This window comes from Sorex fumeus, unplaced genomic scaffold, assembly GCF_029834395.1.
Source record: "Sorex fumeus unplaced genomic scaffold, SorFum_2.1 ptg000045l, whole genome shotgun sequence".
Lineage (NCBI taxonomy): Eukaryota > Metazoa > Chordata > Mammalia > Eulipotyphla > Soricidae > Sorex > Sorex fumeus.
Genome location: NW_026606102.1, coordinates 10,327,889 through 10,346,516, shown reverse-complemented (window position 1 = coordinate 10,346,516; position 18,628 = coordinate 10,327,889). Strand labels below are relative to the sequence as shown.

General features: G+C 39.0%; 1 protein-coding gene across 1 annotated transcript in view; it reads right to left on the bottom strand.

Annotated features, from left to right (window-relative positions):
- DAB1 (DAB adaptor protein 1) overlaps positions 1 to 16,144 on the bottom strand; it is a 413,306-nt gene extending 397,162 nt beyond the window's left edge. Inside the window, exon 1 of the mRNA XM_056122171.1 lies at positions 16,034 to 16,144. The gene's annotated coding sequence lies outside the window, so the exon portion shown is untranslated. The remainder of the gene's footprint in view (positions 1 to 16,033) is intronic.
- Positions 16,145 to 18,628: the final 2,484 nt, after the last annotated feature.

The following is an 18,628-nucleotide window of genomic DNA, read 5'->3' as shown; positions in this document are numbered from 1 at the left end:
AGTGCAGTCGCGGCGGCGACGTGGAGGAGGAAGAGCCCGCGAGCCCGCGAGCGGGGGCGCAGCCGATGGCTCTCGCGCCTCCGGAGCCCAGGCGCTCACTCCCCATCCCGGCGCGGAAGGGGGCGAGCCGAGCCGAGAGCTTGGGGTCCCCGCCCCTGCTGCGCCGGCGGGGAGGAGGTGAGGAGGCGAGAATGAAAGCCCGCGGACTCGGGGTTCACCAAGTATCGGGGGTGCGCGCCACCGTCACCGTCACCACCCGCAGCTCCTGGCCAGCTATATATATATATATATATATTTTTTTTTTTTTCTTTTTCCTCCTCTCTCGGGTCTAAGCTTGGATTCAAGCCTTTAAATGTGCTCACGCGGCCAAACAGAAAGAGTGCCAGTGCGCTAAAACCTGAAGGGAGGTTCGGCCGGGGCCTGTTGCCCCCCACCCCTCCCCGCCCCTTTGCAGGAGGGGGCGCTAGCTCCCAGCGGCAGACCCTGATTCCGCCGCGCTGATCTCCGCTGAGGCTTCCCCTGCAAAGTTAGGCAAAGGAAAAGGACATTTGCATCTGACACTTCTGAGTCAGCCCTGGGAGGTGGGGGTGGGGGTGGGGGTGGGGGGGGCTGAGCCAGTTAAAATCAGTTTCCGACTCCCGTCGTGCCTCCTCTTAAAATATTCCTTACACTATTCCTTACAATATTCTTACAATATTCCTTAGGAGACAGTCCTCCTATCAGAACTGGCCAGGGAGAAGGCTTGCCCAGGAAGCAACCCCTGCCGGTCCCAGTTTACAAAGATTTGGCAAATCACAGAAAATGTTGTGTCTTGCGTGAGTCTGAAAATTGTTCAACCCTGAGACTGAATGCAATTCCCGTGAAGGTCTGTGGTGGTGTAACGGGTCTCTGAGCCTGGATGCCAGTGTGTGTGTGTGTGTGTGTGTGTGTGTGTGTATGTGTGTGTGTGTGCGCGCGCGTGTGACACAAAGTACTGGGCCACCTCCTTTGGAACAGGACAAGTAAAACGAAGGCACAGGCAGCTTCCTTTAAAAGTTGCTTTTTTAAAAAGTCTCTTTTATGGGACCATATTCCTGTTCTCCAGCTGTGTCATAATAAAGCTAATGTGGCTTATTTGGGTACCCCCCCCAGTAGCTTCTACCACTCACCCATGAAAATTTAATGAAGCATTTAGGGTTATTACCTCCAGAGTCAATGGGCTAAAAATATTTAGCCTAATGCACTCCTTGTGGAGCCAATAGGTCCAGGGTTGGTACATACAAAGTCATGGAGAGACCCTCCCTTTCCCCACAAAATTCACGACCCATTACACTTATTCCGTAATAACAGCTTCTGTACAAATGGAGGCCGAGCAAACGGAGGCTGTCAGGCACCTCCTGAAAAGATAGCAATTTACACAGAGACAAGGAAAATGTGGGAGGTCACTGGCAGGATGCAATCTCAGGAGAAGAGTTGATCAAAGGAAACTCCCAGCAAGGTGGGAGGGCAGTGCTCCCTGGGCACTTTTCTTTCTATCTATTCCCCAATGCGATCAAAAAATCCAAGGGTGGGAACCAGGGGACCTGGCACATGTCCCTCCTAAGTCTCATGACTTTTCCAGAGTTCCAGAAGATGGGAGAGTTGCTAGGGAATCCTTGTGGTTCATTTAAGTAGGGTGACCCACAGGTTCACAGGGCAACTGTATTAGTTTTAATAAAACACTGCAGTTTCCTCATCTAAAAAGACAGACCATAGAATTATAAACGTTAAATAAACCGGGTGGGACCATGGACAGATCAGAGATGAGAACAGCCAAGGCTGATAAGGGAATGGTGTAGAAAACTGTTGCATTTTGGTTGTATGGGATGAATGTTAAGCCTTAGGAGACTGGAAGTTGGCTAACTTTTCATTGACCTATCCAAAACATTTGAACTTTCAGTGTGCTTTGAGGATACCTGTAGCACATCCAAATCATGTCCATACATTTTGACCTCGCAGTTGCAAGTTCACACCTGCCTGACCTCCTACCAACTGTGAGATCCTCAGATGGCCAAGTCATTGAAATGAAAGAGATTCATGTAAAACTCTGTTCTGTGTTAGCTCAGGCCAGCGCAGAAGCTGGGCAAATCCCCATTAAATGCAAGAGAGGAAGAAGCTGCAGCTGCTCCCAACTCCAAGCTGGGGGAAAGCAGAACACACAGATTCTAATTACACGCAGTGTGCCCCAGAGGATCAACCTCTTGTTTTCTGAATTAAACTAAACCAAATATGAAAGGATTTTAAGTTATTATGCTAAACATGTCAAGAAACAATACATCCAAAAGTTAGGGTCTTTTTTTCCCCCTTCGCTTTTAAATAACAATGTCATTTGAATTTAGTGAGGCATAAGCAAAAGTAAGTCCATATAAGGCTGGGGAGATAGAACAGAGGGAAAAGTGCTTGCCTTGCATGAGAGTTACCAGGGTTCAATCCCCGTCACTGCCTCTCCTCTCCTAAGCCTCTCTGGAAGTGATTACTGAGCACAGAGTGACGAATAAGTCCTAAGCACTCCTGAGTATGGCCAAAATAACAACAAAAATGAAAATGAATAGCATGTTCATCTACAATCACTGTCACTGTCACTGTCCTCCAGTTGTTCATCTATTTGCTCAACCGGGCCCAGTAACATCTCCATCTTGAGACTTCTTGCTACTGTGTTTCGCATATTGAATAGTCATGGGTAGCTTGCCAGTCTTTGCCGTGCGGGCGGGATACTCTCGGTAGCTTGCCAGACTCTCCGAGAGGGGCGAAGGATTCGAACCCGGCTCGGCCAGGCTGGCTGCGCACAAGGCAAATGCACTACCCGCTGTGCTATCGTTCCAGCCCTGATCTACAATAAGGAATTTTTTTTGAAATTCATATAATTCATCTGTATTCCCGTAATGCTCAATACACCCAAATATACTTTATGCAAGTGATAGTTGTGAATGATCTAGGGTTGAGAGCAAAGTAAAAAACAGTGTCAGAAATCATTAATCTGGGACTAGAGAAATAGTACAGCAGGAAAGGCACTTGTCTTGCAGGTAAAGGTAAAGGCCCTCCCGTTGATCGTCGATTTGCTCGAGCGGGCCCAGTAACGTCTCCATTGGAGACTTTGTTGTTACTGTGTCTGGCATATCGAATACTCTCGGTAGCTTGCCGGGCTCTCCCAGAGGGACGGAGGAATCGAACTCAGGTCGGCCATGTTGGCTGCTTGTAAGGCGAACGCCCTACCGCTGTGCAGGTACGTAACCTAGATTAGATTCCTGACACCCAAGTGCAGCCAGGAGGGATCCCTCATCACAGAGCCATTAAAAAGCCCTGAGCACTGCCAGTATGGCCTGATGCCCCCCTCAAATAATTAATCCAATTAACAGTAACTACTCTTTCAAAGAAAGGAATGCAAAGTAGCCACTCTTGTATACTCCACAATTTAAAATATTACATTTTAAATTAGGTTTATTCCTAAAATTTATTTCTAATAACTCATTTAATGGAGTTTAATAAAATGAATTTATGTATAAATTCTGGGGCTGGAGCGATAGCACAGCGGGTAGGGTGTTCACCTTACACGCGGCCAACATGGCCGACCCGAGTTCGATTCCTCCGCCCCTCTCGGAGAGCCCGGCAAGCTACTGAGAGTATTGGATATGCCAAACACAGTAACAACAAAGTCTCCAATGGAGACGTTACTGGGCCCGCTCGAGCTATAAATTCTAGAGTTTGTTACACAAAGTATGACATAGCCACTGTTTACTAAGTATATTGTAAGAATATGCCAATATTTCTATACCCGTTAAGCTCAAATTAATAAAAATATTAGTAATACTCACTAGGAGCAATTCTATCCATCTTATTACAGATGCCATGTGTTCATATCTATTAACTGATAGAAAGCACAATATTTGGAATGTTAATATCAAAAGTACAGAAGTCTCATTCATGTTCATTCATTCAGAATTCAGATTCTATTCATTCAAAAATGTTTACTGATAGTTGTCTCTATAGTAAGTGCAAACATTTAGCTACTGCAGAGAATGAAAACCAAAAGTGAAAATAAAACAACAAAAACATGATCACCAGCCACAGGAAGAAAAGACATCATGACATTGCAGCATGATAAATGGGATGGTGGTACAAAGTGCAGGGTCTTAGGGAAGCATCCAAGGAGACACTTCACCCAGGGAAGGTGGGAAGACACCCATGAAGGAAGTAATATCTTAAAAGATAACTGAGTAACCAGATGAACCGGGGAAGGGTATTTCAGGCAAAGAAAGATAGAAAGTTCAATGGCATGTAAGACGTTCTGCTACTCCTAACTGCCTTTGACCCCAGAGAAGCAAAATAACCAATTAGCAAATGTTTTGGTTTATCATGTTTGGGACTTTGAAATATAGCACAGAAGTAAGGGAATCCACCCCACCCACCCTTTCACAGTAAAAACAACCTCACATTAACAGCAAGTCAAATATTTTTCTTAAATACCTTGGACACAAGTCAGATCTCAAACTGTTGGTCACAAGGCAATGAAAAAAATACTTTTATGCAGTTTCAGCAAAGCAGAAAGTCCTTTCTTTCATGATACTAGTCTTGTTTGATTCCAGGGAAAGGTGGTATGGCAGAATTACTAAACTTGACTCTGGTTTACAGCTGCTATAAATAGCACCTCTTTTATTTTTCCAAGAAGGGGATAGAGAAGAGCAGCAACATTGCAAGTGTATTTATGGCAGCAATCTGCTCTTTTTAGCTAAATGCACAGTAGAAACAAAGTGGAAAGCTAAAGTGATTGTCAAAGGGCTCTTAAGTTCCTATACAAACCCCCCATTTTTTTCACGCATAAATGGAGCATATGGTGATGCTAGTGCTTGTAAATAAGAGTATACTAAGAGCTATTGGAAAAATGCTAGAGCTTCTAGGGTTTAGGGAGAGTTCAATACAGAAGAATCAGTATCCTGTACTCTATACTGTACTGTATTTCATAGCTACTGTGTTCAAGGTTTGTTAGATGTTTACTTACCCTTCAGAAGTTATTCCTCCTTCTTCTGTAAACAATGCCCAGACTCATTTAAGGAATCATTCCTTCATCTGGTAATACTTTTGTATTAGTTCTGGGAGAGCTGCCTCTACCTCTGGCAGCAGGAATAAAATAGCTGCAACACATTGCTTGACCTCAATTTGGGGATGGTCAAATGACCTGCAGACTTCTGAGAGACAAACTAAGGGAAATGCTTTCTCTTTACCACCGAACTAGAAACTGGGAAGATGCTAACCTAGTCACTGCAGGAATCCATTCCATAAGAAAAAACTTTTAGCAACAGAAAGTAACAGAGATGAAAACAGAACAAAGAGACAGAAAATAGAGATTTCTGAAAATGCTGTTCTATCAACCATAGTTCCCTGACCCAAGTTATTCTATCGTATTGCCAAAATATTGTCTCTATTGCTTAAGCTAGTTGAGTTTTTTTCATTTTTGACCAAAAGTGAATTTTAATATAAAAAGTATTACATCATGCATTTTCTATGTAGTATCCAGTTGAATACTTAAATCATTCCCATTGACCCCAAATAAAAGTTGTTTATAGCTATTCTAAAAACATGAATATTTTACTAAAAATTAGAATAAAACTCAGAGAAGTTTAATATTTTATCCAAATTTATACAACTAGTTCAAAAGTGAAAAGTCTAAATGCCACTTTCAACAGCTTAGCACAAAATTACTTAGAAATATTAAATAAATTCTTAGACATATTGTGCACAGTTTCTTCATCAAAACTTCTGAAATGTTGGTGGAACAATTTAAAAAGACTCACATATATTAAGAGGTATACCATATTCATGGTTTATAAAAGAGTGTTTATATTGTTTCTCCCTCAAATGTGCTATCTATTCAGTACCATTCCACTAGAAATACCAGTTTATGGTTCAAGAAATTTGACCAGGCAATTCTAAAGTGCATGTAGGAATAAAAAGTGAATTAGGATAGTTAAATTATCCTCGGAAAGATAAAAATTAGAAAACATATCCTACCTAAACATATCATACCTATTCAACATTTATAATAAAGCTACAATAGTCAACATAGTACAGCATTGCTATTAAAAATATAAAAATTGATCAATGGAACTTATACGCAAGTAATTGCACTTTTAAAAAGGTATCAATTTAATTCACGAAGATATATGTATATAGAAATAAATTTTGTTCAGCCCCTTCCTCATACCTTATATTAAGCAAAATGTAATCACAAAAATGGCATAAGTTTAGAGGCAAAATCTAGAGATTACCAGTATCTTCATGATATGGGGATATAGACATATTTCTTAAAGAGGACACAAGGTCAACAAATTATAAAAGAAAAATAATAAATTAGACTATGAAATATTAAAATGTGGGGTGGTCAAAATACAACTTTAAGAAAATTAGTGGTATGCTAGAGAAATTGTAAGTGATTAAGGCACTCTCCTTGCATCAAGCCAACCTGAGTTTGGTCCCCAACATGGTCTCCAAGCATCACCAGATGTGATATCCCTAGGCACAAATTCTGTTGTAAGTGAACACAACTAGTATGCCCAAGAATCAAAAAGAAAATCAATAATAAGCTCCAAACTGAAAAAGAACTTCATGAGACATATTTTTCTTAAGTTTTTTCAGTTACTATGAATTACAGTTACAAAGGTATTCATGACTGAGTTTGAGGCATACAAAATTCCAACACCACTCCTTTCACCAGTACTGACTTCCCTCCACCAATATCTCTAATATCCCTTCTGCCACTCAGTCTCTATGGCAAGCACTTTTTTCTTTTACTTTTTTCTCCCTCTCTCCCTTTTAAGCACTGTGGTTTAAAATACTGTTAATGTAAACCATGCATGTCACTACCTGTTTTCAGCATCCAGTTCTCGTCCAAAGTGACCACTTCCCTCTATCATTGTCATAGTGGTCCTTTTCCTGACCTTCCCACCTGTCTCTTGTCCCACAACCCCACCCCACAAAGGCTAGTTTCCTTAAAAGGACCAATTTTCCTGCTTTTCCTTTCTATTACCTTTGGGCTTTTAGTTATTTCACCACTATGTTTCTTTATATCCCACATAAAAAGACAAGTCTTTGATAAAGGACTTCAATGCAGAAAATATAAAGATTTCAACTAATTCATAATCCCCCCAAACCCATCAACTACATTGTACAGAACACTTTGAATACTATGCAAAAGAAAAAGTTGCATGAATGACCACATGAAAAGATGTCAAATGTTACTGATCATAGGAATTTGCAGATGAAGTCATAAAACTCACTAAATTGCTTACAAATGGAAAACCTGACATTGAATATTGATAAGAATCTAGAACTCTAATACATTGTTAGTGAAAGTATTGTGTGTGTGTGTGAGTATGTGTGTGTGTGAGTGTGTGACTATTTTGGAAAACTAGCACTTTCTTATTGTTTAAAATACAGCTGGTTTGTGGGTACCTGTGGGTAGTCCAATGCTAGGTATTTATCCAGGAAAAACAAACATATGCACACACATGCACAGAAACATAGAATCCAGAATGTTTATAAAAATTTTGTTTATAATCAATTAAGCTGGAAAGAACACAATTTTCTTTCCATAATGGAAAAGATAAATTAAGTGTGGAATATTTTAACCATTTATACTACTAAATAAATAGGAGATATATTTCTGATATATGTACCAACATGGATAAGACCTAAAACATATCAAGAAAAAGAGAACCCAATTCATTAAAGGACATGACTATGATGTCATTTATATTAAAGAATAGATAAAAAAAACCTATAATGCGGAAAATCAGTTCCCTCTGTGAAAGGAAATTGCTTGGAAAGTTTTTAAAAGGTATGCTTTGAAATAAAGGTATTTCTTCTATCTTTAAAGCATGTTGATTAGAGAGATAAACGAATTAATCATAACTCATCAAACTACTCTCAATATAATGCATTTAAATATATGTATGTTTTATTATAATTAAATGCACACACATATATATATTTTTTCTTTTTGGATCGAACCTGGAGATGCTCAGGGATTACTCCTGGTGGTGCTTGGGGGACCATATGGGATGCTGGGGATTGAACCCGGGTCAGCCATGTGCAAGGAAAGTGTCCTACTATACTATCACTCCAGCCCCAAACTGAATATTTTTTAAAGAAGCTTTACAGACAAAGTATAACAGTCGATGAGCTCCCACAGTCCTGTGTGCACCACTTGCTTGTGGCCCTGCATAGATATTTGTGTTAATATTGCATGTCCAGAAGAAAATGCTATTAAACTTCCAATATAGAAAGCTCACTGCTGCACATTGCGAAAGCAACACATGTCTGACACAAATATACAGTAGAGCAAGAATGGTCAGCATCCTCTACAGAATGAACTCAGCATCGAGCAACAAAGTGGGTGCCATCAGAAGGTAAAGATTTTCTGGGCACGGGAGTTAATCAAAATACAGGTTGGATGACGACAGGAAATCAATAGAGAAACTTAAACGTTATATGGTGGAAGTGAATGAGGAAAAGTGTCTGAAGCAAGTAGACCTTCCAGCATTCCTTCAAAACTCCTTAAAGAGCTCTTATCTAAAAGTTCTGAAACCATATTCAGACTTCAAATGGTCCTGTTCTCTCTAGCCCTCAAAGCCAATAAGAGGTGGCAACACATCAACAGGAAGTAGAGGTTACCTGGTTGAATTTGTCTCAGCTCCTCACAAGGAAAAAGTCGCCACTCTCTCGGAAACATACTGATGCAAATCACACTTTATAAAATATTTTTTTAAATAAAAAAGAATGTAATTGCTCATTGAATGGTAATATGAATGCAAATTAACTTACTGTAATTATACTGTGCAATTTTCTACTTTAAAAACTTAGAAAATGGAAGAGACCTGATAAGTAATTTGAACTGTAATTCTTCATTGTGTTCCTTCATTATGCAATGGTTACCATAAGCAATTTGCTCTGTTTCAATGTAAAATGTTTTTAGTTCATGCCTTAACATTGGCAGGACTCAAATGAGACCATTCACTCTCTAGAGGTAGCTATTTTCCCTCTTACCAGTGCATGGAAGAAATAATCAAGACAACATTAATACAGTGCAAGAGGAGTTGTGAAGGATTCCTAATATATTTTCATGTTGCAATCTTTAGCACATGAAGTGCCTCTTTCCTATGCCCTCAATATGTTTTAAATAATCAGGGACTCTCTGACCAAACAGGAGTCAATGATCAGCTTTCTGACTTAATGGCAAGACTTTGGCATGGAAATTCTTTAAAAACTGGGTTTTGGTCCCAGCTCTGCCACTAATTAACTGCGTGACCTTCCCCATTCTGGCCTTTCCACATATGTAAATGAAAAGGTTAGCTGCTTTTCAGCTTCCCTGCCAGCTTTACAGTCTAAGATTGTTCTGCAGTCACTCTTTGCTTTTCATTGTTTAAGCAACATGAGTGACAGTAAATGAATTTCTTATTTAGAATTAATGACTGTCTGAATGAACTGCAAGCCCTTTGGTTCAGTCATTCATTGCTAAAGAATGTCTAAAGCAAAGATCATCGGTGATGATGCAAATGTAAAAAAAATAATAATTACCCGTTTTCATGCTAATAATAATTTGCATGTGCAGTTCTCTCAATGTGGATCCTGTTAATGCAAGGCGAAGACACGAAGAGCTGGGGATCTCATTAAGACGCAGCAGAGGTGGAGGGGAAGGAGAGTGGGGGAAGGTTTGGCACTCGCAGACTTATATATTAGGTCTCAGTGATTTCATCTCCTGAGGAGATGCTCTCGGTGTCTGACCTGGGTGCTGTGAGGCTGATACATGTAATGAATGGAAAGGCATTATTTGGTCACCTGTGTTTGTAAACACACATTTAATCCTCTTTCGGCAACCCTGTAAAATAGGTGTTATCTATTTTTTTAGCAAATAAATAGAAGCAAAAAGAAGTTAAATAACTTGTTCAGGGTCACAGCCCATGAAAGTGGTCTCTGGTGTCTCTCCCCATGGAACAGAAACATCCTTTCACTTTTGGATCTCCAGTATTTTCATAATAATATTTTATAGGTAGCACTGTAGCACTGTCGTTCCGTTATTCATCAATTTGCTCGAGCGGGCACCAGTAATGTCTCCATTGTGAGACTTGTTGTTACTGTTTTTGGCATATCGAATACTCCATAGGGAGCTTTGCCGTGTGGGTGGGATACTCTCCGTAGCTTGCCGGGCTCTCCGAGAGGAGTGGAGGAATCGAACCCTACCCACTGTGCTATTGCTCCAACCCAATATTTTATATATAATATTAAATATGTTTATATAGGGGCAGGGATGATAGTACAGTGGGTAGGATGCTTGCCTTGCATGTGGTCATCTTAGGTTTGATCTCTGGCATCCCACATGGCCCCCGAGTCCACCAGGAGCATAGAGCAAAGGGTAAGCCCAAAACAACGACAGATGTGGCCCAAAAACTATATATGTATATATTATGTATTATAAATCACATACTATATAATACACTATAGTGTATATAATATATATTCTCTTGATGTACATGATCTTCACAGAGAAAGTGGACTACCATCTTCAATGCAATGGTGCTATAACCTTCATTTTTCAGCTTGAAAATGGCAATGAAAGTATCTATAGTTCTCTAAATGATGCTCTCTAGTTTTGTGTTCAACATTTATCCACCCCACACACACATCCACATTTTTTAATTTTCTAAAACCTCAATTCCAAGTTAGTGAAGCATTGTAATTTCTCCAGCCTAGGTTGGAATCTGTGCTAAACCAGTCAATGTACTTCATACCTGAGGCCAGCACGGTTAATTCAGGGTTGGGCTTGAGCTTGAAATACTGAGACAAGAACAGCATGTTGCCAAGGAGCATAGGCTCCGAAACTGAAGAATGAACCTTAGGGCAAAAATGAAGTCAAGGAAGTTGAAGTCATAAATCTAAAGGGATAAAAAGATCAGATCCTTGGGTAGCAATGGAACATCAATGAATTACTGCACAAAGCCAGCATTATATTAATAATAACAGGAACTATATTCTCTTTATCATTTTATCTGGCATAATTTGAGGTTTGGATTCTTTCTACTGAAACCATGCATCAATTCAGTGAAGAGTTTTCAAAGATTTAACAAAATCATGAAGGAGAATTAAAAAAAAACACATAGCATACAGTTTAATAATGGTGATTATGACAACATGGTGATGATGAGGCAAGTGAAGGAGGAAATGAGCCCCTTTCAACAAATGCACCACTTGAACCTCATGAAAAGCAGACAGTTTCTTCCGTGAAAAAAAAAATGTTCTTCTATGTCTCTGCAATTTACCTCACAATCTTTTTCCAGCAGCCCACTCTTGTGTACCCTGAAGATACCACAATGGAAAATACTCTTTTTTCTACTATTCTTTGTATACCTTCACTTTCATTTCTTTGCTCATGTTATTTTCTTTCCCAGAATTACTCTTGCCTATTCTTATTTACTGAAATCCTTTCAGAGCTAGTTTAAACAAAGCCTTTCCACCACTCTATTATTTTTCTCTTTTGTTTCCCTTATAAGTTAAGCCTACTTATAAGCTTGTTCCTGTCCACTGATAGATCAGTGACTTCAGACACAGAGGAAGAGACAAGTAAAAGTAAAAGAAATAGGAGGCGGTTAATTAGGGCATGCTCCCGGAGGAATTCTATGAACCTCTGATGAGGCTGGGGTAGAGCTGTACCCTGGGAGAGACTAAGTGGGATTTTAAGTTGCCTTGGGTGGGAAAAGTAGACAGAGACTAGTGGAACAGGTGTGCTTGGTCTGGCCTTCTGTTACCTGTAAAGGGTTGAATGCATCCTGGTAACTTCCTACACCTGGGTGGGCCATAAATCCTGTCCTGGGGACTGGGGACATAAGTCCTGTCCTGCGCTGGGGTCAGGGTGATCTTTGATTCCGGAAATGTCACTATATCATCAGCTGGCCACCATTTGGTCCCCAGCAAACCTTACAGCCATGTGTTGGATCCATTTTTTTGTTTTTGTTTTACATGTCGATCACCTACAGAGCTTGCAATGTCTGAGAGTAGACAGGAAGATCTCAGGCAGCAGAGAGGTAGAGATATATGCACCAAATGTCACTCTCACTAAGAATGATGCAGCTGATGTGGGCATTGACTGAATGGTCAGCAGATACATATGAGGAACATACTATGAAAAGAAGGAAATTTCTTATAATTAAGTAGACGGATCAGTCTAACTGGGAATTGTAAAGAAAGGCAGGTTAGCAAATGACAGAGTAAAGAAGAAAATGAAAAATGGAGAGAGAGAGAGAGAGAGGTGGAAAAGAAAGGAAGGAAGAAATGAGAATGGAAAACCATTGCCAGGACCCCATTAAAGTTAGGCATGAAATTTCATTACCTTACATAAGCAGGTCCACATCATTTGCCAGCAAAAAGCAGCTACAAAAGATGAATCTTTATCCATTTACCCCCTTAAAGATTCAAGGAGGTGAAATTTTTAGGGTGGGAATGTTGCAGGTTCCTATAACGTGTGTTTAGGGAAATAATAAAACTAACATGAAATCACCTAACCCTGAACTAGCCCAAAGGTATGAGGATCATATTCCTTCGAGATGCGAATACTGAGGCACCATCCCTGAAGTCTGAACCGCTCAGAGAAAGAGAAGTAAAGAACACTCTAAAGGCCTTAATAAGAACATGAAAAGACCATCTAGAGTTCAAGATTTTCCCCTGTTATCACACCCAGATTAATTTTTATGTCTGCAGAGAACTCAAGGCCAAGAAAATTTGAAGAAACTGTAAATAAGTTCTCCCAAAACTATTCTCTGCTGTTTCCACTCTGAAGTCCTTGTTCTGTCTCTCTCTCTCCTCTCTCTCTCTCTCATCTCTCTCTCCCTCTCTCTCTTTCCTCCCCCCTTCCTCCCTCTCTCCTTACATTTCTCTAAGTAAATTTTTTAAATATAACTATTTTTCTTCATCTACACAAAGAGAATTAAAGGAGAAATGGAGGGAGGGTGGGAGGGAAGGAAGGAAGGAAGGAAGGAAGGAAGGAAGGAAGGAAGGAAGGAAGGAAGGAAGGGAGGGAGGGAAGGAAGACAGTTCGGGAAATGCTGTCAAAAAATGCCAAGGTAAGATTCTTCTTGGTTTTCACCTACCTTTCTGTGCCTTAGAGATAGAATGAAGTCAGGAGGTCCCGCTAGTCACTGTTGCTTCAAGGAAGGGTTATCTCTGCAATAACCAGAAGTGTAGTCTCCTTCCTACATGTGCCTAAGTAGCAGAATTCCTGTATATTTATAAATATATACCGAAGCATGAATAGTAATTAAATGCAAACAGTTTTAAGCTACAGCTTCATTTCTATTCTTAGCTCTGACACTATGAGTTGTGTGAATTTAAGTGAATTCCATAACTCTCAGCAACATTAATCTCTACTACAGTAGCAGGAAAATCTAATATTAATCATTAAATTAAATAATTTCTGTAAAAGTTTACTTCTTGACATATGGTAGGACACTTAGTCCATGGCTAATAGCAATACAGATCACAGTAGTAATGATTACTTTGGTAATTACTATCTCTTTTTAGTTCATTAGGCTGTCAGTAGAAAGTATCGTATCTCATGATATTCTATATTCCAGAGCATAGACTTGAGAGATTTGGCAATGCCCTTATTAACTATGATATTCAAATTTCTTAAAATAATGATCAATACCCGTTTTTATTTATTTTTGTTTTTGGGCCACACTTGGCTGTACTCAGAATCACTCCTGGTGGTGCTCAGGGGACCAAATGCAGTCAGTACCAGACACTGAGCTGAGGTCAGAAATGAGCAAAACAACTGCCTTAACCTCTATACTGTCTCCCTAAGCCCATAGTATCTTTTGTTAATTGAAAGAGCTTCTTTCCCTTCCCATCCGTAGTCACTAATCACAAAAGTCCTCATATTTGCAAACATTTTTCTTGGATGGTCTATTCTAGTATATATCAGATTCAATGTTATCCTAAAAAACTGTTACTCTCCTACACTTGCATTACCATATGTTTTCCTGAGCCTAAGATAATGAGCATGCATGCAGCAGACATGCCCAGTGCGCCTGTGACTCTGGGTGTTACTCATAGCCCTTGTGAGCATCATCTGGGTATCAATGGAAACTATTCTGTAAGTAGCAGATGTCAGTGAATGGAACCTACCAAAGGGGGATAAACAGTGGAGGGTCAGGGCTAAATTTACGATGTCGGAAATGGAAATTTCTATTACCAGAAAATTTCCTCATTCTGGTAGCAGAAAGAAGGGTGAGTAATATATCCAATGTGCCTGTTCTTACTCCAGGTCCTTCCTTCCACACCTTTTCTAAATCCTTACTGCATCACTGCCCACTTCCCACCCTAGCCACCGCTAACCATGGATTCTGAGAATGAAGAACTGAAAATCGTAAGTATTTACACAAATATCAAAGACTCTATTATGGGTACATAATATTGTTTCTAGAAGAAAGTTAATATATCCTACCCAAAATTATGCCTTAAAAACTATGCCTTAAGTGTTAAACATCTTCCAGAACTGCATTAGCACTACCACAATGGCTATGCATGCTGGTGATATAGGAATCTATGGTTTCTGATGGAGTGCCATGATCTGAGATGGTTATACCCAATTTAATTTGGTCTAGAGTAGGAAGACAGGTTGCAGGAAGGATCAAGATACTGCTGGGACCAAAGGTTCATGATAAATGAGGCTGTTAAGAGGAGCTATCACTGGGAACTCAACATGCACTTTTGTATCCCTTTCAAGAAGTCTTCTGTTGCGCTGAAAGCAACATGCATCTTCATGTCTCTAACTTTCTACTTGTGCTTCTCCCTCAGTATTAAATATCCCTTTTTACATTTTACAAGCTAACACTCTTCAAATCTCAACTCAAACATGGATGTCTACCCATTCAACCCCAAGGCTATTCCAGGCACTGTCACTTATCAGCAGTATTTCATCGCATTATGACTCCCTTGACTCTGGCCCTCTAGTTAACCCTGATTGTCCAGCAGACCAGGAACTACTCTTGAAGATTTATTTTGTTCCCTGACAACCCTTTCCAAATCCTGTAAAGTCTACCCTCAATGTGTGATTCAAACCCATTCACTTCCATTATCTCTCCTAACACCTCTGGGACCAAGCCACAATCATCTCCTATTCATCTCTTTCTTTTCCCCTGTTTATACTCCTATTTCCCTGTAATATGTGTACCAAGCATTAGCAACAGAAACGTTTAAAAACATAATTCAGATAAACACATAATGACTCTTCATTGTACCTGTTTCTAAAAATATTGATACAGTCTTTCAAGTCTCTCTGTGAGATTTGAGCCCAAATTTATTCCACCTATCTTCTGCTCAAGTCACAACAGTCTTCCTTCATTTCTTCAATGCCCATATCAAGATCCTAGCAAGTTATGTGTTCTTTACTTGGAATTATCTACCCCAACCTCTCAAATAGCTTCTCCCAGGCTTATCTTCCACACCCTCCTTTATGCATACATAAATGTCACTTATTCATAGCTTTGACCTGATTCTCATTAGTGAATCCCCTTGCTAAAATCCTTTTGAACAATCTGCAATCCCCATTTATAGACCAAATTAAAACCTATAGTTACACATTTAAAACCATCTATGACATAATTCTATTTTACATTTATGTCTTAGCTTGCTGTCTCTATCTGTCACTAGATAGTTCCACAGGGACAAAACAATGTTTTGACTAGTCTTTTGTTGATTTGAGCCTGAATGGTAGCTCTTTAAAATAAAGATCCCCTTTCTAATTTCCAGAATCTCTGAAGGCTACTTTATTTAGGAAAAATCTTTACAAACTTTTCATCTCAAATCAGCATTTGAAATGAGAATTTAGGCACCATCTTTGGATCATGGACGTAGATCCTAAATTTAATTATAGTTATCTTTATAAGACAGAGAATAGACATAGATCAAAGAAGGATTGTGAACCACAGAAGAAAATTTTTGAATAATATGATCATAAGCCAAAGAATACCTGCAGCCACAAGAAGCTGGAAGAGGTAAGTAGCAGAATCTACCTAAAGCCTTTGGTAGGGGCACAGTTGTGTGGACACCTTGATATCCGACTTCTGGTCTCCAGAACTATGAGAGAAAAAAATATTTGTGTTGTTACAGCAGTGTTAATAAATAAATACAGTATTCTTTATATTCCTAATGCTGACTGATAGCTATGTGTTGAATAGAGAGGAGAGAGCATTCATTGAAGAAAAGTTCTATGCATTCGTTGTAATACACCAGATCTTATCACAGAGAGTAGAATGTGGTATTTAAATTATTGTTAAATTTTAATGAATTTAAACTTTCATCATAAAAATATCGCTATATAATTTTTTTTTTTGCTTTTTGGGTCACAACCGGTGATGCTCAGGGATTACTCCTGGCTCATGCACTCAGGAATTATTCCTGGCGGTTCTCGAGGGACCATATGGGATGCTGGGAATCGAACCTGGGTCGGCCATGTTGGCTGCATGCAAGGCAAACACCCTACCCGCTGTGCTATCGCTCCAGCCCCAATGTTATATAATTTTAGAGCTTAAATATGCAAAAGAAACAGATTAAACTAGGCAGATGCTTCTATGAATGAGAACAGCAGAACTAAGAAAGGTTATCTGACTCACCCAAGATCACACAGTAATTTCACACTGAGAAAAAATGTATTTATATAATTTTCATTATAAGACATCTACTAGAATATCTTCCATAAGTACAATTATACCATGTTAATAAAATCATTTGACAGGATACTACCATCTTTACTCAAATGCTTTAACATATATTGTCATTAAACTAGCATGGGTGGGGTTACACAGATCACTGTATCACTGTCACCCCATTGATTGTTGAATTACTCGAGTGGGTGCCAGTAATGTCTCTATTCCTCGAAGCCCTGAGAGTTTAGTAGCCTCTTCTTACTCATCTTTTCCCAATGATTGGAGGCTCTTTCAAGGTTAGGGGAATGACACCTGTTGTCGTTACTGTATTTACACAGATAATGAAATAAGTATTAAACTAAATTATAAAGACTTTAACATAAAAAAATTATCCATTCAAAATTTTAAAAAAAGACCCATGAGGGAATATCAACCTTAGTAAGATATTTACTATTACATTTTGCTTGAATTTTAATTATGGTTTCATTACTGGTATCTAAATATTTAAGCAGCTTATCAGGTATTATCTCTTCATTTAAGACTTTACCCCCACACATATTAAAATGCATAAAATAAACCAACTCACTTTAGAACTAAGGACTTTCCCACTTAATTTTTGACTTAAGGATAACTCCATTTGAAGGTGTCTCTAATAAATGTGATCTGAGCAGAATGCTTTTTCCATATTTTCTGGTGTGTTACAGAGGAAACTATTTTGAATCAACCTTTTTTCCTGCCTTTTCCACTGCATGGAAGCTTCAGTAATGCAGCTCTGGGAATCTGAATGTCTGCACTTATTGCAGGACTCTAAATGTCTAAAATTAGACAACTTGTTTACGTTGTTAGTTGTTAGTACCTGTTCACTTCTATAATCTCTCAGACACTCATTAAATAAGCATTAATGCTAATCTACATTGTCTAATTCCAATACTCATGTTCCTTTTATATCACTGTATCCCCAGTAGTTTTATCCTTGGATTAGAGGCACCCTCAAACTATGTTAATATCTGCCCATCGGAATAAGCTCTATGATAACTACTAGAGTTTGGTAGATTCCTTTCTTTAGGGTTATTCTATGAAACTAAATTTGGGGAATCCAGTTGTGGTTGGAGGAATCTAAAAAGTCATTTAATAAATTTTCTAACTACAGATTGTTATTTTTCCACATCTTTATAAGTTTTCCTATTATATTCTTATGTTATTGAGATTGGAGTCTTAAAAAATTTCCTTGAAATCTATTTCTTTATTTCTTTGTCAGGTTTAATTTATAAAATTCATATTTTTATCATTAATGTCATCCTTCATCCAAAATAATTTCAAATGTCTTCTATGTGAATGATGAAATATATGACGTACTGATGATAGAAATGAAACACTGAGCATTGTAACACACAAAATAATCAAAGAAACCATTAAACAGGTAGACATACAAAAATCCCATCCTAAGTACTATTACTAATGTCACTGCTGAAGTCTTCAAATGCTTCCCCCATCTTCTCAAGAGAGGTACCCAGGGAAGGAGAGTGATCAGTAAGACTTCCAAAAAGAAAAGGAGCTTCTGCACCACAATAGATACAGTGACCAAAATACAAGGACAATCTACAGAATGGAAAAGGATATTCACCCAACACCCGTTCAATAAGGGGTTGATATCAAGGATATACAAAGCAGTAGTTGAACTCTGCAAGAAGAAAACATCCAACCCCATCAAAAAATGGGGTGATGATATGAACAGAAACTTTCTCAAAGAAGAAATCGAAATGGCTAAAAGGCACATGAGAAAATGCTCTACATCACTAATCATCAAGGAGATGCAGATCAAAACAACAGTGAGATATCATCTCACACCAGAGACTGGCCCACATCCAAAAGAACAAAAGCAACTGGTGTTGGCGTGGATGTGGTAAGAAAGGGACCCT